Source organism: Vigna umbellata, chromosome 7 (genome assembly GCF_029865625.1).
Source record: "Vigna umbellata cultivar VRB3 chromosome 7, Vumbellata_1.0, whole genome shotgun sequence".
In the NCBI taxonomy this organism is placed as follows: Eukaryota; Viridiplantae; Streptophyta; class Magnoliopsida; order Fabales; family Fabaceae; genus Vigna; species Vigna umbellata.
Window position 1 is genome coordinate 7,142,331 of NC_142171.1, and position 13,286 is coordinate 7,155,616.

Below are 13,286 nucleotides of genomic sequence, written 5' to 3' on the forward strand. Positions count from 1 at the left end.
CTAATGAAACAACACCACCTTGCAGTTGGCTTAAAGACGTTGTTACCTCATTAAACTTTTACGTCAGTATAGATTCGACCTGTAAGAAAAGTATTTGATAAAATTAAAAATTAAGATGGTATTCTAAATAATGTTTAAGAGCTGAAAGACATCCAACTGACTTAATAGTTAATGCTTATATTTTGTACAGAAAATAATAGTCTTTCCTATCACAAATCATCAACAATCGGGAACGTCCATCCACATGTCTTACTAACAATTGCTTCAAAACCATTTTGTCACATTGATCACGAATGATAGTCACACTATCTCTTTAAATATATATATATATATATATATATATATATATATATATATATATATATATATATATATATATATATATGGAGTTTGCTAACATATGTAAGCTCTTTTTTCAGTTGATACATTTTAACAAAGTGTACTGGATTTTAGTAGACAAAAATATCCTCATATATTGTGGATTCTAAGTGTTAAGGTTAAGGGTATTTGAATAATTTCCATTCTCAAAACTCAAAAGAAAAAACAAGAAACCCCTCAACCCGTTACTCACTCCTCTTTCATCTCTCATTCCTCTCATTCCTCTCAACCCTTTCTTTTTCATCTCCCTCATCCTAACCTTCTCTCTGTCATCCCTATAGTAGTCTCAACTGAAAAAATAAGAAACACTCACATAACCCTAATTCACCTTCCTCATTTATTCAATTTGTCTCTCTCTCATCTCCATCATCTTCATCATCTCTTTCACCCACACAGAGTAACCCGCGACACCGCAATTTGTTGGTCTTGCTCTATTCGTTCATTTGTTTTCCACTTTAATAACAAAATAATTGATGATGTTGATGTTGATTTTTGATTGAAGGGTTATATTTCTTTCCTTCTGATTGTTATTAAATTTCGTTTTTAAATTTTAGAATTAGTAGTTTATCTTCAGAAAGATTTGATATTTTGACTATTACGTTATCTGCAAATATTTTTCAAAAGAGAAAAACCATTATGTGGAAAGGGAATTCCGGAAGGGGTAAGTTATTGTCCAGAAAATGGATTTCTGAAATCATCTCTTAAAAATAATTCTAAAAACATATTTTCCGCTGAATACAATATTTCGGAATATACTTTTCACTTTCCTATATATAACCAAGATCAAAACACAAGAATGAAGCTCTGCACATCGTAGTAAATGATTTAACAGGAACAACTTATTGATGAGAGTTATGAATAGAGAAAATTGTTGTTGTTGACTCTTTCCCCTTATTCAGAAAAGAGACCACTACTTGTTCCCTTTCGAATGTTTCATATTGATAAACATATTTTTATTTCATTTTTGTAAAAAGAATAAAACTATTTTAACAAATTACACATCTTCTAGATTTGAGCAGATTGGAGAATATTAAGTAGTTTTCAAGAAGATCTGCATTGATATACCAACTAATTAAAAATCAACCAGAAATTAGTAAACTAGTTATAATGAACCTGTTAGCTCTCAATTGAACCAGAAAATTACTTACCAAAGTAAATCACATCATGTAAGTTTATTTTAAACAATTCACATCTACAACTTGTTTGGTCAATATAAACATGATGTTGTCATTCTGATTTATCATTTGCCACAGAAGTGAAATTAAGAAAAACAAAACGCACTGAATTTCAAATTGGAATTTAAACTTAATAAATTTGTTACCATCACACTAATAGTTTAACATCTACTCCTTTCACTTCTATGATTTGATCAAAATTGGTATTAATAAACTAAATGCTTTGCAACTATTATGGGTTGATGTTAACCTCTTTTCGTTAGGGGTTTCTTGCTTTTTTTTTTTAGTTTTGAAATTATTGAAATTATTGTAGACTTTAGTTTTTTACAAATTTAATAATAATCGGAAGGGAAAAGATATAACCCTCCAATAAGAAATCAACATCAACATCATCAATTATTTTGTTATTAAAGTGGAAAACAAATGAACAAACACAACAAGAGCAACAAATTATGGTGTTGTGGGTTGTTGTGTGTGGGTGAGAAAGAGGATGGAGATGAGAGAGAAAATTATTGGATAAGTGAGGAAGGTGGATTAGGGTTAGGTGGGTGTTTCTGATTTTTTCAGTTGGAGCTACTGTAAGGATGACAGAGAGAAGGTTGAAGTGAGACAGATGAAAGAGAAAGGGTTGAGAGGAATGAGGAATGACAGAGAGATAAGTAAGAGTTTGGGGTTTCTTGTTTTTTTTTTTAGTTTTGATAATGGAAATTATTTAAATACCCTTAACCTTAAAACATAGAATCTATAATATATGAGGGTATTTTTGTCTACTAAAATCCGGTACACTTTGCTAAAATATACCAACTAAAAAAAGAGCTGACGTATGTTAACAAAGTCATCTATATATATATATATATATATATATATATATATATATATATATATATATATATATATATATATAATCAAGATATCTTCTAAAAAAAAGTTTTCAAATCCCTCTACATTTGTTCATAACAAAGACTTCAAAAGTATATCACAAATATATAGAAGGAAACCAATTAAAAGTTAAAAAAATAATAAGTAACTCGAAAAGACTATGAATATAGAATTGATAATCTAGTAAAGGATAATGAAAAGCTTGAAAACGATCTTGAAATTGCTCTAAAATCTGCAAAGACAGTTAAGACCGAAATATAAATTGTTGAGAAAGAATGTGATAATTGTCCTGTACACATTGAGAAAATGGATTACTTAACCAGCACATTAGCAAAATTTACACAAGGAAAAGAAAATCTTGATGTTGTGTTAAGATCATCTGGAAGAGCTATTAATAGGCAAGGTATTGGCTATAAAGAAAAGAGTAGTAGGATTAATTCAAAGAAGTTTATTGATCTCAGTAAGCCTATTACAAATGCTTATTTTATTGCAATACTATTGGCCATAATGTTAGAAATTGCTACTACAGAAAGGTTGGAGTTCCAAAGGGAAAATTCAAATGGATTCCTAAGGAACTGTCTCATGTAACTGACAAGTTAGGACCCAAGTTCAAATGGGTACTAATGTCAAAAACGTTTAATTGTTTTGCAGGAAAGTACCTGCAACTGAAGTAGTACAGTGCTCAAGGATGAACTACAAATGAAAAAAAATCACAAGTTATTGAGTCAATGATTATGGTAACTGGAACAAATTTCTTATGCATCATGCAACATAAGCATTTGTATGATTGTCTGTTATATGCATGTTTGCTGTGAGTTCTGTTTGATTGACTGAATTCTGTGGAAATATAGTTGCGCGATTTTTAGTCGATTATGCTATGAACTAAGTCGATTATAATATGTGAATGTGTTTCTCTGTTTTTGGTAACACTCTGTAATACATGAGTTGACTTTGTCGTTAATGAAACCGATTAATAATCCTTGTTTTTGGAATTTTCTAGTTTGAAAAACTTAAGTGGGCCTGATTGTATGTGATGGTTCCCTTATAAAAGTTTATGTACTTTAAAAAATGTCTCAAAACTGTGACGCTCAAAACTCTTATCTGGATCAAGAAGTCTCTACAATTTCTTGATCTACCATGGCTGCTTCATCTTCACGTCCAAGGAAGCGTCCTGCATCTTTAATCAGAGAAGCAAACCCTTTTGGTTGGTTTAGTGATGACGATAAAAGAACCGACTTCATCTATCAGTGGGGATTCAAAGAAGTGATCAGACATAAGCAGCTAAACATTGTGTTCTTTCGCTCAGAAGGATTCTTGTTTCAAGAATGGCTAGTTAAGTCTAGTCTAACAAAGTTTCTTGAACTCCAAGGTGATTGTTATCCTACTCTTGTGAAAGTATTTTATGCAAACTTAAAAAGGGAAAGGAACTATTTGATTTCTAGAGTAAAGGGTGTGATAGTTCGTATTGATGATTCCATATGGAAATATATTGTTGGATTCCAACCTGGAGGACTGAAAACACATCATGGTGTTCCGGGGCTCAATAAAGTTGACATTTATAACAATTTTTTGAAGGATTTGAATATGATAAGGAAATATGACTCCTTCAGTACTGATCATCTAACCAAAGAAGAAAGAATGTGTGCATATGTGATCACATGGATTTTACTTCCTACAAGTGAAGGTCAGTCATTGCTGAATGTAGAAGATGTATATCTACTATATGCACTACAAACAAATATTCATTTACCATATGTTGTCTTCATTAGCAGAATTTTGAGATTACAAAATGTGGATATCACAAATGAGATCACCATTTGTGATAACAAAAAGAAAGTTATTGAAAAATTATTCTTGGAACACTCGGGGCTTAGAAAAAGAAAAGAAGGCTGGATTTTCAAGGACAAAGTTTGCCCTGAAACTAATAAGGTTAGATCCTATCAATATTGACATGTCAAAATATGAGTTCAGACCTCAAACAAAATTTGGGGAGTTTGTAGAAGTAAGATTTAAAATACTTGATGAGAAAATGTCAATGCTTCAAAAATCCTTTACTGAGCTGCACAAGAAGATGGATTATGCATTAAGGATAAATGCATTTGGTGACACCTCTGTAGATGATTCTGAAAGCAAGAAGAACAGTGTAGATGAGAAGATTGTAGAGCCATCTGAAACAGAATAAGGATTTTGTGGTTACAGTTTAGAGCTTTATGTTTTTCTATTTTGTTTTGATTGTTTTCTGTTTTGTTTGTATTTTTGGATTTATATGCCAATTCTGGTTTGGTTTGATCTAATTGTACTTCTCGATTAAATATCAATGAAATCAGAGTTTATGGTTAGCTCAATCTGTTAATGAAAAATTATATTTGTGATTGAGTAAAACAAATAGTACTTAAATCAATTACACAATGATTGTATCCAAATGAAGTATAATTTACTGTTACATTCATACATTTGCATACTCATATAGTATCTGTGATAATTCCTGCACTATTAATTCTAAAAGGCTTGATCTAGAAAGGTCATGAAAGGTTTTGCAGGAACATCAATTGCTGACAGATATGATATGGAAAATCAACTTACAGAAAGCAAGAAATCGATTACGATTGAGATCAAATCGATTGAATACCAACAGGGGTTAAAGATCCCAAACTTTGGGATATATGTTATCTTTAAACCTTGCTTTATAATCTGTGAATGTTTATTCTGCTTATATCTTAGTGCTTATCTGTTGTATCTTTGCTTTATGATGATAAGAGAATAAACTATGTTTAATGATTGAAATTGTATCAATTATGATCTGTTATTACTGTTTCACATTTACTCTGATACAATGCTTTTACATGCTTTTACATGCTCTGATATATAATCTGATTACTGCATTGTGCATATGTGTTTTCAGATTGAAATATGCATAATGACAGGGGATCATTACATATCATTGATCTATTTCGCATGTATTCATTTCAGGGGGAGAAAATCCTAAATCATGTGAATAGTATTGTCAAGGGGAGCATCATAATCTGTTTTTATATATCTGATGCATCTCTATGTTACTGATTATCTGTATATCAATTACTGTTTGCTTACCTTTTTTCTAATGCCCAAAGGGGGAGAATTATGATGATTGGTAATTGGTTGATAATCTATATTGATTTGTGCAACATGGTTGTTTATTAATCATGGTTGTGCATCATCAAAAAAGGGGGAGATTGTTGATAGGGGGAGCAAACGTTTAACTTAATCCACAATCTCAGTAATATATGAGTTTTTGATGATGACAACACATAATTAATAACACATGTATATTTAGTGTTACATTTTCCATATTTACATGTTATATGCTTTTGATCATTGTGTTAAATCTGTTTAAGCATATATGGGAGCATGTTTGTTTGTGGTTTTCATTGCATTTCACTGTGTTACATATGTGTTTTTATACGTGAATGCATGGCACATGATGTTGAAAAGGAAACCCACAAGCACTTATGTTAAACTTTAAATGTGTGGCAAAACAACAGTTTTAAGTCGACTCCATTATGGGGTGAACCGATTAAAACTCATGTTTTTGTACAAACCTTTTTCAAGTGTGCTGTGAGAGTTTTCAAAGAGAAAGTTTTTCAAAACTATGCTTAACATTGTTGAATAATCGATTTCATGTGTGTTGTATTCGATTAAGTTAGTTATTGTTTTGAAATTCTCTTAATGCTTGACATAAATGTCTAACGGTCATATTTTTAAATGTGTTGACCAAGCATTAAATGTTAGTCGACTGCATTAATTGTGCATTCAATTAATTGCTAACTATTATAACAAAATTGTTATATTCGAATGCATTAGTAGCTAAGTCGATTAAAACATGTCTGAGATGAGTTATTCTATAAATTGACGCAAATTTGATTTTTGTACGAACTTTTTGTAATTCTAACATTTTCATATCTTTTGCAGAAAGTTGTGATCTTACATAAAGTAAAGAGAAGCTCCAAGAAACAAGAGTGATCGTGGTGATCATCTACTTGTGATTTCTTGAAGAGCAAGATTGATGTGTTTTTCAAAGGCTGATCAACTTGCACATTTGGGTGTTATTGAGAGATCAAAATCTACAATCTTTTGAAGATTGGTTTGAAGTTCCCTGTTGTGATTACAAGAAGAAGAGCGTGTGGCATTCTTGACTTTGAGAGTGTCTCAAAGGGTTTAGACAGCAGAAGAGGGAATTCTTTTTGTTGGTCTTGTTGTGTACTACCTATATTTTGATTAAAGGGTTAGAGAGGTGTTTTATATTTTTGAAGTGAGGTTGCTATAAAAGTCTTGTTGTAAATACCTTGATCATTATAGTGCATTGGCTTCCTGTGGTTGGAAGGACACTGGATGTAGGCTTGTCGAACCAGTATAAAAACACAGTGTTTGAATTTTCTCATCCCTACTGTCTTTATTCACTCGATTATGTTCTATATTCATTCGATTAAATTTCCACTGCATTATAAATCTTTTACCTTATGATTCAAGAAAAGTATCAAGGCATCATTTTTGTGAAAAAGATTTTATTTTTACATTTCATCAATTCACCCCCCCCCCCTCTTGGTTTGAGAAATTGAGTCATTTTATTTTAATAATTTATTTGTAACAACGTCGAAGTTATGGATCCAAGGCTAATGCAAAAGTAAAATTTCTTTTTTGTATTTAAAGTTGTAACAATCTTGGGTTTAGCATATGAAATATTGTAGAATTCTCATTGTTCTTGTGTGTGTAAAAATCCACAACAAATGTGACTGGAGTTAGTGTTAGGATCCAAACAAAATCTCACATTGGATAAAACATGAGATGGATATGCGTTTATATACACATAAGATACCTCCTTTGGTAAGAGGCCTTTTGGAGTGGTACCAAAGGTAAATCCGTGAGGGTTTGGCCCAAAGCGGACAATACTTACCATTGTGGAGATCTATGTGTGTTTTCCCTCCCTATAGTTAGCCCTGTAACTAACTAAGTTCAAACTCTATATGTATTTGTGACCCTAGGCAAGGGGCCAAGTCCTTGGAGATGGAATTCATGTTCAAGTTTCGTCCTTTCAAAACTTCTTTCTTGTACAACAGTTCACTTCTCTAGTCCAGGAGATGTGTGTTCTCTATAAATTGAATTAATTTGGTTCAATCTTTGCCAGAAAATACTATTATGTGGCTTGGGAGGGCAGAAGCAAATTCCTTGGGATGAGAACTCTTTTTAGCTTGCGCAAGATGGTAAGAAAACTATTTTCTATATGACCCAACTTTGTTGTGAAATCAATGTGTAATTAATGTCCCAGGGTTTGTGTATGGACTAATCTTTTGTTGTCGCAAGTGAGGTTTTTTGCATGTTGATGTCCATTCAAGAGGCTTTAAAGATTAGTTTGTGGTATATCAGTCTAGGTATCAAATATCAAATGAGACATAATTTGGCATAGGAAAAGTACTTTGACACAATATTTTACAAGTTCAAGGAATTGTAAGTGAGTTTAATGTTCCTAAAGAGGGAGCACTAGTAAAAAAAGAGGGATACTAACACGCCCTTTATGCCTCAGTTTACTAAAATCCGAAGCATAAAATGGTACGGTTGCATTTTTGAAATTTTTGCAAACGTATATGCCTCGGTTGAGAAGGGAACCGAGGGAAAACACCCCCTGTGCCCACTGACATTCCCTGCCCTCTGACTCTTTAACTGCCAACTTTTTGGGAAAAGGGTCTACGGCCTCGATTCCCTGTAGAATCGAGGCCATACACCCCCTACAACAACTCACATTCCTCTTCTGGAACTTGGTGTAATCTTTATGCAGAGATATGACTTCGGTTGCTTGTAGAACTGAGGCCATAGAACCCCTGCCCTCACTAACACTCTGTCTGCCCCCAGTCTGTTCAGCTACTACATTTTTTGGGAAAGGGTCTATGGCCTCGGTTCCCTGCAAAACCGAGGCCATAAACCCTGTTTTGACTCCCCTTTCACTTAATTGAAATATTTAATAACTATTTTTCATGTTTTGGACTCGGTTTGGCAGGGAACCAAGGCAGAAAAGTTGAGTGAAAATTGCAAAACTACCATTATATATTAAATTCGAATTTTTTTTAACTAGCTTTAGGCGTCGGTTAAGTGGACAACCGAGGCCATAACCCCCCTATTGTCTCAGTCATTCAATGAACCGAGGTAGTAACGTTTAAGTAGGTTTAAAAATTATAACACAGAGTGAACAATTTTGTCTTCTTCGCGAAATGAAACTATTCAAACTCTCTACAACCTCCGTCGCGCATTCCTCGTCGTTTGCATGCATTTCCACCGATAATTTTTTATTTCGATTGTCATGGTTGCCTTTATGATCATTTTGGAAACATTTACACTCATCAAAATCGGTTTTGAAGCATTATTGTGTCGTCGTCATCGTCGTGGTTTCTTAGTTTTTTTTTTGCATTTTTTTATTGTTTTGTTACTTTTTTATATTATTTTGTTGCATTTTTTTATTTTTTTGATGATGAGACTTACATTTTATTATATTTTTGTGTAGGGATTGTGATTTTGCTATGAAATTTATTACGTTTCAAAACGTGAGTAGTCGTATCTTTTCCGTTGTTGTCTATTTTTTCTCGCTCTCAAGTTATATTATTGTGTTTATTATTATTTTTTTGTTTATTTTAATTTTTTGTATGTTGAATATATGTAATTATGTACAATTGAATTTTTGAATTGATCATTTGAATGCTTATTAATTGTATGACTGTATGTTGAATATGTATAATTGTATGATTGTATTATTGTAATTTTGTAGAATATTGTAGAATATTTACGTATGGATCAAAATTTAATTAATTTACCACGCATTATTGCTGAGTACGAGAGATGGGTAGAGGAATTTATACAATTTGCGCATTGTAATAAGGGTAGAAGTGATGATGAAGTGAAGTTTAGATGTCCTTGTGTGAACTGTTTGAATGGGAGAAAGTTGAACACAACCCAAATTAGGGAACATCTTATCTGTGATGGTTTCCTACGATGCTATACAACATGGATATGGCACGACGAAGAAATACACTTTTCGACTGTCTCCCAAACTAAAAATGTTATTGATTCCACCATGGAAGAAGATCGACCCGATGAAGACAAATTAGAGGACATGATCCGCGATGTTGGCGTAGAAAATTTTGCCAAAGTTCACATGAGATGGTGTCGAGTGATGCGGAAACACCTTTGTATGTCGGTTCAACTAAGTTCACATAGTTGTCAACGGTGTTAAGGCTCATGAATTTGAAGGCGACCAATGGATGGACTAATAAGAGTTTCACATAATTGTTGACATTGTGGAATGAAATGCTGCCAGATGGAAATACACTACCCATTCATAATTATGATGTGAAGAAAATTCTTTGTCCAATAGGTATGGAGTATAAAAGGATACATGTTTGTCCCAATGATTGCATTTTATATAAGAAAGAGTTTGAATTTTTGAAAAAGTGTCCAAAATCTGGGTTATCACGATACAAGTCAAAAAAAATAGTGAAGATAATGGTCAGATAGAAAAAAATGGATATGCTTTGAAAGTAGTTTGGTACCTTCCAATTGTGCCCAAACTTAATCGTTTGTTTGCGAATCTAAAAGATGCTAAAAACCTTAGATGACATATAGATGAGAGAAAAATTGACAGGGTGCTTCGTCATCCAAGTGATTCAAAGCAATGGAAAAATATTGATCAACGATTCCACCAATTTGGTCATGTATGTAGAAATCTTAGGCTTGGTTTAACCATTGATGGAATGAACCCATTTGGTAATTTAAGTACCAATCACAGTTGTTGGCCAGTTATTTTGATAATTTACAACTTATTACCTGCATTGTGCATGAAGAGGAAGTACATGATATTGTCTATGATGATATATGGTCCAAAGCAGCCTGGCAATGACATAGATGTTTATCTAAGCTCACTAGTTGAAGACTTGAAGTTGTTGTAGTTTGAAGGAGCTGAAATATTTGATCCCTTCACTTTTGAAACTTTTGTGATGCATGCAATGTTATTTTGCACCATTAATGATTTTCCAACCTTTGGTAATTTGTTAGGATACAATGTCAAGGGCCATAAAGCATGTCCTATATGTGAAGAAAACACTGTAGCTCAACAATTGAAACACGGAAGGAAGACGATGTATCTACATCATCAGAGATTTTTAAAATGTAATTATCCATATCGAAGGTTAAAAAAGCATTCAATGGATATTAAGAGAGGGACAAAGCACCAAATCCACTTATTGACCTTCAAATCCTTGAAAAAGTTAATAAAATACATCATGTATTTGGGAAGACTTCGAAGAAGTCATCTGTAACGACCCCTTGAAAGAAGAAATAAATATTCTTTGATGTTCCATATTAGTCAAAGTTAGATGTTAGACATTGCATAGATGTGATGCATGTAGAGAAGAATATGTGTGATAGCTTGATTGGTACACTACTCAACATTCAGGGAAAGACAAAAGATGGAGGTTTTGCTCGTTTGGATTTGGTTGACATGAAGATCCGAGAAGAGTTGGCACCCAAGAAGATTAGTAAACGTACTTATTTGCCCCCTGCATGTTACACAATGTCCAGACAAGAGAAGATAAGTTTTTTCCTTTATTTAAAGAGTATCAAGGTACCACAAGGATACTCTCCAAATATGAAGAGTTTAGTGTCGATGCAGGACTTAAAGCTTGTTGGCATGAAGTCTCACGATTGTCACGTCTTAATGCAACAATTGTTACCGATGGCTATTCGTGGAATTTTGCCCAAAAAATTTAGGCAGACCATAACTCGGTTGTGTTCATTTTTCTCGTCAATTTGTAGTAAAGTCATCGATTCTACAAAGTTAGATGAACTTCAAGGCGAGATTGTTATCATCTTGTGTCAACTACAGATGTTTTTCCCTCCATATTTTTTTAACATCATGGTACATTTACTTGTTCATTTGGTTAGAGAAATCAAGCTGTGCAGAATAGTATACCTAAGATGGATGTATTCTGTTGAGCGTTATATGAAGATTTTGAAAGGATACGTTAAAAATCCATATCGTCCTAAAGGTTCAATGATTGAAAGGTATATTGTTGAAGAAAGTATCGAGTTTTGTTCTGATTACATGACTTCAACAAATCTAATAGGAATTCCTCGCACATCATGGTTGAATAAATGTTCTACAAGTAAAAGTCTCTGAGGTGTGAATGTGGCGACGAAAGAATGCGAAGAATTGTTGCAAGCACGTCTTTATATATTGAACAACACAAATGAGGTGATCCTTTTTTTGCAAACACACAAAGCCATTGTGAAGAATAAAAATCCAAGACAATTAGAGAAATGGCAGTTGATGGAGCATAACAGAACCTTTATGTCTTGGTTCAAATCTGAAGTTGATAAAGAGCCACATTCTTCTTAGACTTTATTGTGGCTTGCAAATGGTTTAAAGTTTGATGTCGTATGTTGTACATGTTTTGAAATCAATAATTGCACATTCTATACAAAGACTTTGGATGATAAAAGCACAGTACAAAATAATGGAGTCAGTCTAAAAATTGAGTCGCTCCAATTTTCCACATCAAAAGATCAAAATATTGTACTTGGATCAATAAGATATTATGGTATAATATAAGAGACATAGGAGGTTGATTACACTAAGTTTTTTTTTCCATTGTTCAAATGTAAGTGGCTTGACAATAAGAGTGGTGTAAAAGTAGATGAATTAGGTATGACACTAGTTGATTTTCAAAAGGTGGGTTATCGAGACGAACCATTTGTCATGGTACGTCAAGCATCTCAAGTTTTTTATGTTAAAGATCCTGCGTTTGATCATTGGTATGTCGGTCTTCAAGGCAAAAAACAAAATTGAAGTTAACAAAGACAATTTGATTAATATTCATATTGCTCACAACCATTCATTTCAAACAACGACAAATTTGGATGATCACCCTCTAGTTGACGATGTACTTGCAATTCAATCATATCACAATGAGGGAATATACATATGACTAATCCATATCTTTATGTATTAATTTCAAATTTGTGTATTAGTGTTTTATTAATATTACATAAGACTTTTATTAATATTACATATGACTCCTATTGCATGTTTTGTTAAATTATATGATATTACATAAGTCTTTTATTAATATTTCATGTTGTTATTTATTTTGACAGATATATGACTGACCATCCACATTCATCAAGGGATAAGGCTCCCTCATCCAAACCTACTAGAGGAGCCACCAAGTTGAGGCAACTAATGGTCAGAAGAAATAATGGTGAAAGAACACCTATGGATGTTAATGTGGTCACTGGTGTGGCATTTGGCCCAAATGCAAATGTCTTTGGATCATACCTAGGAGTACTGGCGCATGATAGGATTAATATTCTTACTCCATCTTTTAACCATGTGTCCGAGGTTGATCGAAACATTATATGGAACGATCTATTGGTAAGTTAATTAATATATATCATTTGAATTATAATTTGTTTATATTGATAATTTTATACGGATACAACTTTATTATGTTTATTGCAGACGACATTTGACATTCCAAATGTTGCAACACTTAGGAATAAGTGTTTATCATCTATTCCTGAAAATTTTGGGGGTTTTAAGACTAAGTTGACCTCGAGATATGTATTTGGAGCCAAAAAAATGAGTCTCCATGTGAAAAGTATAGGACCATTGATGAGGAGACTTGGCGCCTCTTTGTAGAGAGTCGAACATCAGAGGCATGGCAGGTTAGTATAGTTGATATTATTCAATTCCTTATTAAACAATTTAGATCATTTGAACTAATTCATTATATGTGACAAGCAACAAGAACCAAAGCATAAGGAATAAGTGCTCAA

At 32.9% G+C, this 13,286-nt stretch overlaps 1 pseudogene; it reads left to right on the plus strand.

The window, feature by feature from the left end:
- Positions 1–10,081: 10,081 nt before the first annotated feature.
- LOC148195063 (uncharacterized) lies at positions 10,082–12,436 on the plus strand (annotated as a pseudogene).
- Positions 12,437–13,286: the final 850 nt, after the last annotated feature.